Source organism: Paramormyrops kingsleyae, chromosome 9, assembly GCF_048594095.1.
Source record: "Paramormyrops kingsleyae isolate MSU_618 chromosome 9, PKINGS_0.4, whole genome shotgun sequence".
Lineage (NCBI taxonomy): Eukaryota > Metazoa > Chordata > Actinopteri > Osteoglossiformes > Mormyridae > Paramormyrops > Paramormyrops kingsleyae.
Genome location: NC_132805.1, coordinates 16,337,238 through 16,349,247, shown reverse-complemented (window position 1 = coordinate 16,349,247; position 12,010 = coordinate 16,337,238). Strand labels below are relative to the sequence as shown.

Here is a 12,010-nt window from a genome sequence, read left to right as displayed (position 1 = left end):
AGGAAACGCCGAAGGTGCACACGAAAAAAAAAAGTTCACATTTAGCTTACATGACTTAAAACAGCCATATGTTGTGAAGGACCTCCATTAATCTATTTCAGTAAAAGAAACGCTAAAGTTTGTCAGTGATCAATAATAATAAATTTAATCTCACACAGCACAGCTGTTCAGACCACTGTACTAGAAGAGCAGTTTTTGAATTGTATTACAGTGTTACTTCAGTTCTCAAACTCATTAGAACTCGAATTTCTTAAAAGTCGAACCAACCACTTCGGAAAAAATGTACCTAGTACTCGATCTGAATCTCAGAAGTCAAACCGTGAACGCCGACCTAAGATAACTTGCACGGGTGGGGAAATGAGTCACGTGGCATGTCTCTCAGCGGAAAGAAAGGGTAAAGCTTCAGTCTCAGCCTCGCATTCGCTGTGATAGCACCGTGCATGTTTACACAAACTGAATACATATATTTAGACAGTAAAAATACATTTAGACAATGATAGAAAGTAACAGTAATTATTATTATATAATAAAATACATTTTAAAATAAAGATTTCTAATTAATTGTTTTAATATTAATAATAAACCATTAATACATTTAATTATAATAATATTGTCGTGCTGAACGGGGACAGAACGGAGATAAAGGCGCAGACGTCAGGGTATCGGGGAATACAGGGTTTAATTACAGGTAAGGCAGGCAAAACGCAAACGGACAAAACAATGACCAGACTGGGGAAACAAACTGAAACGCGGACGAAATACAGAGGACTCATGACAACAACCAGTGACAGCTGATCACACGGGGATTCCACACAGGGTTAACAAGGGGGCGTGGCTCACGGAAGGAGCAGATGATCGGGGCAGGACACATTGTTTGGATACATTTATTTTCTTACTTTACAAAGTACTGTTTTGATAAATGTGCTTAGATGTGTTTAGTACAGTATATGCTCGTCTTGTTTTATCCGGTAAATTTTGTGTTTAAATGCTAAAAAAACATACTTAGGTGTAATTTTTTGGGGCCGGGAACCAATTAATTGGTTTTCAATTACTTCTTATGGGGAAAATTCGATCAGAACCTGAACTTTTTAGCATTCGATCCGGAGTTCTGAACGGATTAATTTCGAGTTCTGTGGTACCACTGTATTTGGAAACACTGACATTAAAATACATACACAGCACAGACCTAATGCTTAAGAAGCAAACTTATCGTCTGTGACCACCGTGTGTCGCTATTTAATAAGAAAACTTAAGCCAATGCTAATTTCTGAAGGTGCATGTGGGTCCCCATGTCACTGTTAGCAAAGTGTGAGATGGAACTGTACTGGGTTTTCTGAGGTTGCACTAGATGTGCCTTGGTCTCTAGTTTTGGCATCCACCTTGTGACTAACACATCCTGAAGAAATATAAGGATGTCCCTATCAGCGACAACAAAGTGTGTGATGCACCCTGAGGAGAAGGCCAACAGAAAAGAGCCATATGAAAGCATACCACATAACAGATGAAGACACCAGTCCTTAAATAAAATAAAGAAGAAATTCCTCTCAGTGGAAAATTCCTCTCAGCCTAAAAATCTAATAAATATTTACAAGAAACATTCAGAAAGAAAAAATATTTAACATTTTGTTCTGCCAAAGGTAATTACCACACCAGGAAATTACACTTTGGTTCATCCATCCCTTTTTAGATCACTTTTGGTGAGGATTATAGTCACAGTGTGCTGAGCAAGACAAAGCAGATACCTCTTTCCAAGATTATAAAGCCAGCAATGATCATCATGAAGCATGGGCGTAAATTATGGGGGGATGGGGGTGTAGCCCCCCCCCAATAAATCAAAACCAGCTAATACAACCCCCCCAATAATCATGTTTCCCCCATAATGGGTGGAGACCTCAACCCCCCCCCAGTGTTCCAGCCAAAGTTACGCCTTTGTAATGAAGTATACCAATTTTGGAGTATCTTGCCCAAGTGGGTTGTGGGCCATTCATTAATGAATACATCAATTCCAATTCAGATAAAGAAATGGGATTGGAATTGGGGAAAAACTAGAAGAAGCAGAATTGGAACTGAATTTGAAATTCACAAAGTTAAACTGAATTAAAAAAATCTGTGTAAATTAATGTTTTGTGAACATTTTTATATTTCAATTTCTAAGTGTAATAAAATGTTAATGTCCCTTTCAGGTAAATAAATAGTTTATACAAGTTAATAAAAATTACACACACACACACAAACTGAGGCAGGCTGGAAATACCCTCCCCCAGAAAATTAAATAAATACAAGAACTTGAAATTATTGATGAATGAGGCATTACTGTTGTACAAGCACCTGTAGAAATCCATGCCATGATGAAGATTTCAATATAATATTTATACCAGGAAAGGGTTACTTAAACAGAAATATTTGTAATAAGTACATTAACTACATTACGTGGAGGAAGTGTGTATTGTCTTCCTTGCTTTTGTAATACATGATCAAGATGCCTCAAGCCTTACTTTTAATTTATTTATCAGATGCTTTTATCCAAAACAGCATAACTGTTTTTTAGGAAGCAGGATCATCCAATCCCTAGAGCATCTGGCGAGTTAAGGGCCTTGTCATAGGCCCATAAGTGAAATAATTCTACTGACACTGGTGTTTAAATCAGTGATGTTCCAATCACAGTCACAGCATCCTAACCCATTAAACCACACACCACCAACCAACTTCAAATAATGAGATATTTTTATTAGTTTACTAAAATCCTTTTATTGAGTAAATACTTTTCAGGTCCATCACATCACAGACAAACAGCTGACATATGGGTCTATAGCAACCTCGGTGCAATAGCTCAACTATCTGTGGTAATTTATGCCCATACTTTTTTGCTATTATGGTTATTATGTTATGTCTTGTGTGATGTCCAGTGTCCAACAGTATTCATATGTCAATTTTATCACTATAGTCACTTTAAAACAATATTGCAAATGTTTACATCCAGCTGCACCTTATATATATAAAATGCACTGGTGATTAAATTTACTGCACCTTGTGTCAGGGTCAGCCCCCGTTGTTCCACTCTGTGTCCCTTCCCCGTTTGGCCAGCAGGCATTGCTGGTCATCCCGTCCTTCATGTTAGTCTTTGTGTTTCCTGTATTTTCTGTCAGCCTCATGGCTCAACACATTGAGCATCCTGTTGTCTGTGAATCCTTCTGTCTTGTGTTTGAATCCCACCGCCTCTGTTTTTGTATTTTGCTCCCTAGTGTTTCATTTGAGTTTCTCTGGTTCTTGTGTCTGATTTTGTAGTTGGTTTTTGTTTTAATCCTTGTGCCCCTGCTTGTGTCTTTACCTGTTTGTAATTCCCTAGTGGTGGTTGCTGTTTCCTTGGTTAGTTCTTAGTTTCCCTGTTTTGTTCCTTTGAGTTTATTAGTTTCATCTGTGCCTTGTTTTCCTGATCTCTGTTAATTAGTCTCACCTGTCCTATGTTAGTCTTATTACCCAGTTTGGTTTCTGTATTTAAGTCCCTGCTTCTGTTCCCTAGTGGTTCGTTGATCGTGTTTGATTGTATTGAGATGATTGTGTTCGTTGTTGTTTGATGGTTGTGATGTTAGATGGTTTTGATATTCTCAGTGTTAGATGTGTATTTGGTTTTTGTTATTTAGTCTTTGTTAATCCCCTTTAGTTTTTGACCCCTCGTGGTCCTTTGATTTTGCTGTGTCCGCAGTGTTTTCTGTTTTGTTTAATAAACCCTGTTTTTGTTCTTGGAGCCGCCAGAGGGTTGTCCACCTTTTTGTGCCTGTGTCATGCCATGTTCCCGTGCCAAACCCGGGTCCATGACACCTTGTATGTGATAAGATACCACAATTGTTCATATTTCCATTTTTCTTGCATACAGCACTCTAGTTGTACCTCACTTTACATTTTTAATTATTTGTTATGTGTGAATGCACCATTTAGACTGCTGCAAAAATTTCATTGTACTCTGTACAATGAGAATAATGGAATCTAATCTAATCTAATATAATCTTTTCAGCTTTATTACATGAAATCGTCATTACTTCAAATTTCACATGGCTAAGATTATATTTATCAGACCTAAATTTCTTGCTTGTGACACTGAAAATGTGTTGTGCTGGTGCGGATGAGGCAGGAATGGCCAAGTATTTGTAGGGTTTGAGATATAATGGGACATGCCCATAGAACCTCCTCAAGGAGGTGTCCTACACATGCCCAAACCACCTCAGCTGGCTCCTGTCGATGTGGAGCAGCAGTGGCTCTACTTTGAACTCATCCCAAATGTCTGATCACAAAGGCTGAGCCCAGATACCCTGAAAGAAATTTAATTTCTGCTGCTTGTAGCCACAATCTCATTCTTTCAGTCACTGCCCAAAGCTTGTGGTCATAGGTAAGGGTAAGAATGTAGATTGTACAGTAAGTAGATAGCTTTGTCTTCTGGCTCAGCTCTCCCTTTAATGAGTCTGACTTACTGGCAATGTGAAGCAAACTCTCACTCAGGTTGTACAAGAACCAAATTGGTTGCAACAGTGAGCCCTGCACCCCCACAGGACCCAAGGGACACAGTCGTATGCCTTTTCCAAGTCCACAAAACACATGTAGACTGGTTGGGCAAATTCCCATGAACCCACCAGTATCCTTGTGAGGGTAAAAAAAAACTGGTCCAGGATTCCACAGGTCAGGTCAGGTCAGATTGGAGAATATGCACTGATGCAGTGCATTACTGCACCCACCAAATGACGAAACACAATCCAGGCAATCACCCTTCCCTTTCTAGATATGGAACCACGCATCCAGCTGGTTCAAACTGGGCAGCGACACACACATGCATACGTGTACAATATAGATAAACCAGATACAGAACAAATGGATTGGGTTGGCTGTATGGATCGGGAAGTGACAGGAATTAATAAACATGATCTTAATAAAGATGACTAGCGATGTGAGAATTGCATGTGCATAACATGTGATGTTTGATATTAATATTACACTTCGTCCAGCCGTATTATATACTACAGCAATTTTTCAAATTCAGTAAAAAATACCCCGCCTCACATTGTGATGTTATTCAGTACCAGTATCAGTTTTTATGCCAGTGGAAAAACAATCACCCTTCCCTTTCCAGATAGGGACAAGTCCTGTTTTCCAGTCAGTTGGGATGTCTTCTAAATGTTAACAAAGCTTGCCTCCAATGGCAGGAGGACAGCCTTAACACCAGCCTGGAGAAGTTCACCCAGCATAACCTAGAAGCTTGCGGCCTTCCCTACCCCCAGATGGTTCACCACCCATGTAATCTCAGTGAGATGAGATGTTTCACAGATGATTGGAGGATCAGCTTCGAGAACTGTGGACCCAGAGATGTCCAACACCCTAGCCGGAGGGTCAGCTTTAAACAACTGCTTAAAGTAGCCGGCCCAGCGGGTCACAACTGCTGTGTCTTTCGTAAGGGTCGTCCCATCACCCGCCCTGACTGCAAGTCTCTGAGGAACAGATCAAGATGTGCATAACGCTTTGATTTCTCTGTAAGCAGGACATGGGTCACTCGACCACAGATGGCATGTCACCTGCTCACAAATTCATCTAAGAAACACCTCCTTATCTGCCCTCAGAGGTCTCACAGCCATCCATCTCAGTTCCCGTTTATAGATTGTAGTTGCCACCAAGTTGTGCGCTGCAACTCCTCTCGATAATATCCAGGGTGCCCTGCGAGACAAAACACCTTCTGGGAACACTGCCAACACCAAAACAGCCCTCGGAAACCTTCAGGGTCTTATCACAGATGGTCTCCTCACACAAGCTGCGTGCAAATTCATCAGAAACAGCTTGTTCTTGGAGTCTGAGTAGCAACAACAAATCTGTGGTCAGAATTCACAACCTGGGCACTTCTATAGACCATGCAGTTCTGCAGGAACCTCCAGCGTCTGCCCACGAGGATTTGATCGATTTCCTTCGTGGCACCACCAATACTGGAGTACCAAGTCCAATGATGCGGCTCAGGGCGTGGGAACCAGGATCCAGCAACCCGCAGCCCCTGACCTTTTGCAAAGTCAAGGAACATGGAGCCACTTTCACCCCAGTCTCCAGATCCATGGGGACAAGCACAATCCTCATAGCCAGCCCTGTCAGTGCCAGTGGTCACAGTGAAGTCACCCATGACCAGAGGAGTATCACCTCTTGGGCACCCTTCAACCACCGAGCAAAGTTGTTAGTAAAATGTCTTCCTCAATGAGACATCACTCACCGTGGTCGGAGCATACACTGAGACAAGACACCCAAGGAGTGCCCTAGACACTCGTTGAATGGAGCAGCTTTAATCAACTATTCAAAGTAGCTGGCCCAGAGGGTCACAACTGCTGTGTCATCAGTAAGGACCATTCCATCACCTGCCCTCACTCCAAGTCTCCAAGGAACAGATTCAGATGTACGTAATGCTTCGATTCTTCTGTAAACAGGACATGGGTCACTAGACCACAGATGGCGTGTCACCTGCTCACAGATTCGTCTAACAAACATCTCCTTATCAGCCCTCAGAGCCCTCACAGCTGTCCTACTCAGTTTTCAGGGCAGACTGGAGTTGCCACCAAGTCATAGGCTGCAACTCCTCTTGATAATATCCAGGGTGCCCTTTGAGATGAAGCACCTCCTTCTGGGAACACCAGCAACACCAACACAACTATCAGCAACCTTCTAGATCTTCTTCTAGGTCCCCCACATCACATTAGCATCGGCACCCAAATCTGCAAGTTCCTCACATAAACTGCATGCAAACTCATCAGTGCGACCAGACCAAAAATAGGTGTAGCCACCTACACCTACAGATATGTGCAGCCTTCCTGTGAGCGGCTGCAGCAAAGCTACTTAGGCGGAGAGCAGAAAGGTGTCATGCCTGTTTTGTTGGTGCTGTCTGTGGCTGGAGTATGTCATGGATCACCCTAGACATCCCCCACCTCCGCTGCTCCCCTCAAGGCGGTCCCTTCGTCAAGACATGCCTGACCGGGAAAATACTTCTTTTCCATGATCACCCCAGTGGCCCCTCCTTGGAACCACGCCTCTCTCAGCTGTTCCCTATCTTCTATGTGTTAGCTGTATATCTGGAGGTCTGGCTCACTAACTTGTTGCAAGATCTCCATGGTTCTTCCTGAGTTTGAGTGCTCATTCCCGTGCCTGTTTCCTCGTGTACCAACTTCTGCTTACCTTGCTGATCTGTGCCAGCATCTATCTTTTGTGTTTCCTCACAGAGTACCAATCCCGCCACCAACCCCCAAAATTTTCCCTGCAAGTTGGAGGACCGCTTGCAGATTCTGGATGCAGTTTAATATCATACCCAGAATTCCACATCCAGAACAGAATCCACATTGCTTTTCTGACCAACAGATGGACCCTCCTCTCCAGTACCCCGGCAAAGACCTTCCCAAGGAGGAGCGTGATCCCCAGGAAGTTGTAAAATACCCCTCCACTCTGCCAGTCCAGAGACCCTGTCCCCAACCTCCATCAATATTGCACAGGGCTGTCAGCTAACACAGCCCAACGACATTCAGAGCCTACAAGAAGTCAGGGTGAGTCTCATCCACCCCCAGTGACAAACCACCATGGAGTTTTTTTAGCTACCTCAGTGACCTCAGCCCCAGTGATGGGCAAGTCTTTCTCCAAGATCTACAACTCTACTTCCACCAGGGAAGACATGTTAGTGGGATTAAGCCTGTCACAATAACTACTTTTGTTAGACAATATATTGGCCCAGAAATAACTATGGTAAACATTATTATTGTCAATTTAAGACCATTTTATGCTACTGATAGAATTATAATATATTAGCATAATAATGCAAGTATACCCTTTCAAAGAGCAATGAACTCTTAATTCTTAAGAATATTCAAACATTGGAATGCCAAAAAAATGTAAATACCCTAAATATAATAAAGATAACACCACACAATTAAAAATAAAGATAAAATCTTCTACCCTCTATGACCAGAATGATAATAAAAATAGCTAGTGGATCTAAAGAATGGTTGACTGAGAAAGTCTGGAAATGGGTCTAAAAAGAAGGCCAAATACTCTGAACAGTTGTTTGGTGCATAAGCACAGACAACAGTTTGAGACCATCCCCTGACTTGAAGTTAAAGGGAGATGACCCTCATATTCACCAGAGGAAACTCCAGCATACTAGTGTTGAAACAGGGGGCATTGAGTAGACCCACACCTGCCCAATGCCTCTCACCCAGAGAAACTCCAAAGTGGAATTGAATCAGCACCTCTCCAGGAGTTTGATTCCAGAGCCCCAGCTGTGCATTACGGTGAGCTTGGTTATATCTAGATGTACTTTTTTACCTCTTTCACCAACTCAGGCTCTTTTTCCACCAGAGAGATTACATTCCAATTTTCTAAAGTAAGTTTTGGTAGGCAACAATTGGTAACTACAGCCCCTGCCTTTGACTGCCACCTGCTCCAAAATGCACTGGAATTAAGTTTAATTCAATTATGCTTTCTGCATTTCCAATTCAATTCCAATTCTGTGATCCTAGAGCAAGTAGAAATTCCAATTTCAGTTCCAGCTCCAGCAAGTGAATTGGAAATTATGCATTATTGATTCAATTAACTGTAAATCTTGCACACTTTTTTAATTCACCATGGAAACAGGAGGTCGACATACGAGTAAAAACAGGCTATATAAAACCATCCCGGGGGCCAGTGCTAGATATTATGAGCATCAGTCCTAAGTATTTGATGCCGAATTTTATTTGTTTGGGGGAGTGCTTTTAAAAACAAGCCAGTCTGCCAGGAGTTTCTGGTCCCAGCATCAAATATTACAAAATAGTTATAGGAGTGCTGCTGATCCGTGCAATAACATTCATCCGTGTGAATCTTTCCTAATGGGCCATAGGCAGGGGGTCCATTTCCTGGCAGACTGGCTTGCCGTATAATGCGCATGCATTTATTATGAGAACTCGGGCGTGCGGAACACAAGATTTAGATGGCATTTGCTTCATTATGATTGTTACGATGTTATACATTTGATAAATTTATTTTACATAGGGTGTGTATTGTTAAAATGTGACACTTTTTGTAAATTTGCTTTCTGACAAAATCTCAATGTCTTGAATCCCGACTTGATACCATTCTAAATAAATTCATGCCCATTGAACACTATATAGAAGAGAATAAAGCGTTACGTAAGGGATAATGTACAGGCAGCCGGTAGTTACCGCAGAAATAAGCCCCGACAGTGTGATCAGGACCCGACGCGAAGCGGAGGGTCTTGCATCACACTGAAGGGGCTTATTTCGCGATAACTACCGGCTGCCTGTACATTATCCTGCTTATTACACGGCTACTTGCCACATAAGGAAAAAAACTGGACATGAATATGAATTTGAAACATTTTATTGGCATATGTTTTAAATATACAATTTTATCCTTCCGAGAAATGATATAGTACCACGTGACTAACATTCAAATGTTAGTAAGACAATTTATAACATCTACATATGATTATATAATAACATATGTATTTTATTTACTTACAAGTATTAAATTGCACATTTCCATTAATTGTGAACTGTGACATTGTAAATGTGGTCCCAGCGGGGATGTTGAAGTTGATGTTTTTGGTAGAGTCAGCGAAAGTTCTCTATGGACTTGTTTACTGCACCTAAAATCACACTTATCATTAAACTATGTTGGTGATTGAATTTTATGATAAATATTATGTTTAATACGAACACTTACTGCTTGCCAAGCTGTTGTCAGGATTTGATGAGAGTATACTGCTCCATTTCTGTCTGTCAGCGGTGGTCAGAGTCCAGTATTTTAAACATACAAGTAGTACCGGCTATGTATGGAAGCCCGTTTCCGCCAGGTGGTAAAAAAAATATAAGCCACGGAATCTCGCAATTGCGACTTAGTAAGTCAGAATTCTGACTTTATATCTCGCTATTGCGACTTAGTAAGTCAGAATTCCGACTTTTTATCTCGCAATTGCGACTTAGTAAGTCACAATTCCGACTTTATATCTCGCAATTCCGACTTTATATCTCGCAATTGCGACTTAGTAAATCAGAATTCTGACTTCATATCTCGCAATTGCGACTTAGTAAGTCACAATTCCGACTTTATATCTCGCAATTCCGACTTTATATCTCGCAATTGCGACTTAGTAAGTCAGAATTCTGACTTTATATCTCGCAATTGCGACTTAGTATCTCGAAACAAGTTTCTAGCTTTAATAACTTTTCACGGGAATAAGGTGGGGCGTTTTTAATGACAGAATCGTGTTGTCCAGTACACAGACAACGATGCACACCGATTACGAAACACGTAATCAAGCAATTCAGCTGTGATACATTTACTTTGTCCCACGGTGCACTGCCTAAATCACACTTTACAACTTACTTATGGATTAATTTGTGTTATCAATTAACTGTCAATATGTATGAAATGAAGCAATGGCATGTAATATGGATATGATGTAATAATTAAACTGTTAGACAGAAAGTGATCTTGAAAATCCAAGGGGTGTGCATTGCCCCCTGACTCCACTGATCAAGGCACACTTCATAGGACATGACTGTCTCATTTTGTTTCAGAGCAATTAACCCTTTAGTGCATTACCCCTATGCCATGTAATATGGATACAATATATAATTAATAACTGATAGAGAGAAAGTTATTCTGAAAATCCAAGGGGTGTGCATTGTTCCCTGTAGTCCACTGATCAAAGCACACTTCACTAGAAGTGCCTGTCTTGTCTAGTTTTAAAGTTATTAACCCATTCATGTATTGTACGTCCCATTGCACATTATACGGATACATTCAAACATTCAGAAATTAATTAAGATTTGTACGTAAAGCAATCTGGGAAACAAAGGGGTGTGCATCAGTCGCCATGAGCCCAAAATGCTAAACCACCATGTCATTACAGCTGACAGCACCTATAATATTAGCTATTAACACGATTTTGCACAAATCATGAAATGGTTTGAAGCGCAAAAATAATCGGTGGGCATCGTTGTATGTGTACTGGACAACACGATTCTGTCATTAAAATGACACCGATGCTTAAGTGAAATCCAGGTCCTTTTAATTGAAGATATAAAGTCGCAATTGCGAGATATAAAGTCGCAATTGCGAGATATAAAGTCGCAATTGCGACTTACTAAGTCGCAATTGCGAGATTCCGTGGCTTATATTTTTTTACTACCTGGCGGAAACGGGCTTCCATAGCTATGCGTTTACTTTGGAGCGGTTATTTGAAAAGAACAAACCTGCAAATGTCTCAACTGACCAATCAGAATCAAGCATTCCAGAGAGCCGTGTGTGGCGGCAAGCGGGTAGTAATACCGGTACACGACTACGCCACCTGGGGAATTTCACCCCAGGAAATATTACTCTAAATTAAGAGCACACAGGTTCGTCTTACTGAGTGGAGCTGGAGACGTGTTTTATACAAATAACCATTTATTGGAAATAAAACACTTTAATATCAGCAATCCCAAAGGGGGGGGGGGGAAAGAGAAAAGAACCAGCGACCAGACTCCGGCTATTCGCAGACTAACCAGCAAGAAACAGCTATTCCATAAAGTTGATCTAAAGGGGGAATTAAGTCCACTACCACACGCACACAAACACACACACGTGCTCCACCACACAATTATACAGCACACGGTGAACGTATGACCACCACCCCAGACCAATCAATTCTGTTCCCCAGCCGGTCAACCAACGACGGCCACTGGTATACCACAAACGGAAAAGAAATGTATATAAAACAGTAACCACGAATCGGCGTGGTATTATACTAAAAATCAGTGGACAAGAAAACAACGAACAACAATAATTTCCCTGTAGCAGTCCCCAACAGGAAGGGCAGCCCCAGCGTCTGTTAAACCACAATCCTAGGTAAATTAACTGCTCCAGGAACCAGGAAACGACGCGATGATCCTTGACGCGTCCCAAGACTCCCACGATCAGGAGCGTTCAATCAGTTGTCGGGCGGCGTTGAATAGCCAAGAAAACC

At 41.5% G+C, this 12,010-nt stretch overlaps 1 long non-coding RNA gene across 1 annotated transcript in view; it reads right to left on the bottom strand.

The window, feature by feature from the left end:
* LOC140592632 (uncharacterized) overlaps nt 1–12,010 on the bottom strand; it is a 44,713-nt gene that overhangs the window by 29,907 nt on the left and 2,796 nt on the right. The window lies entirely within an intron of this gene.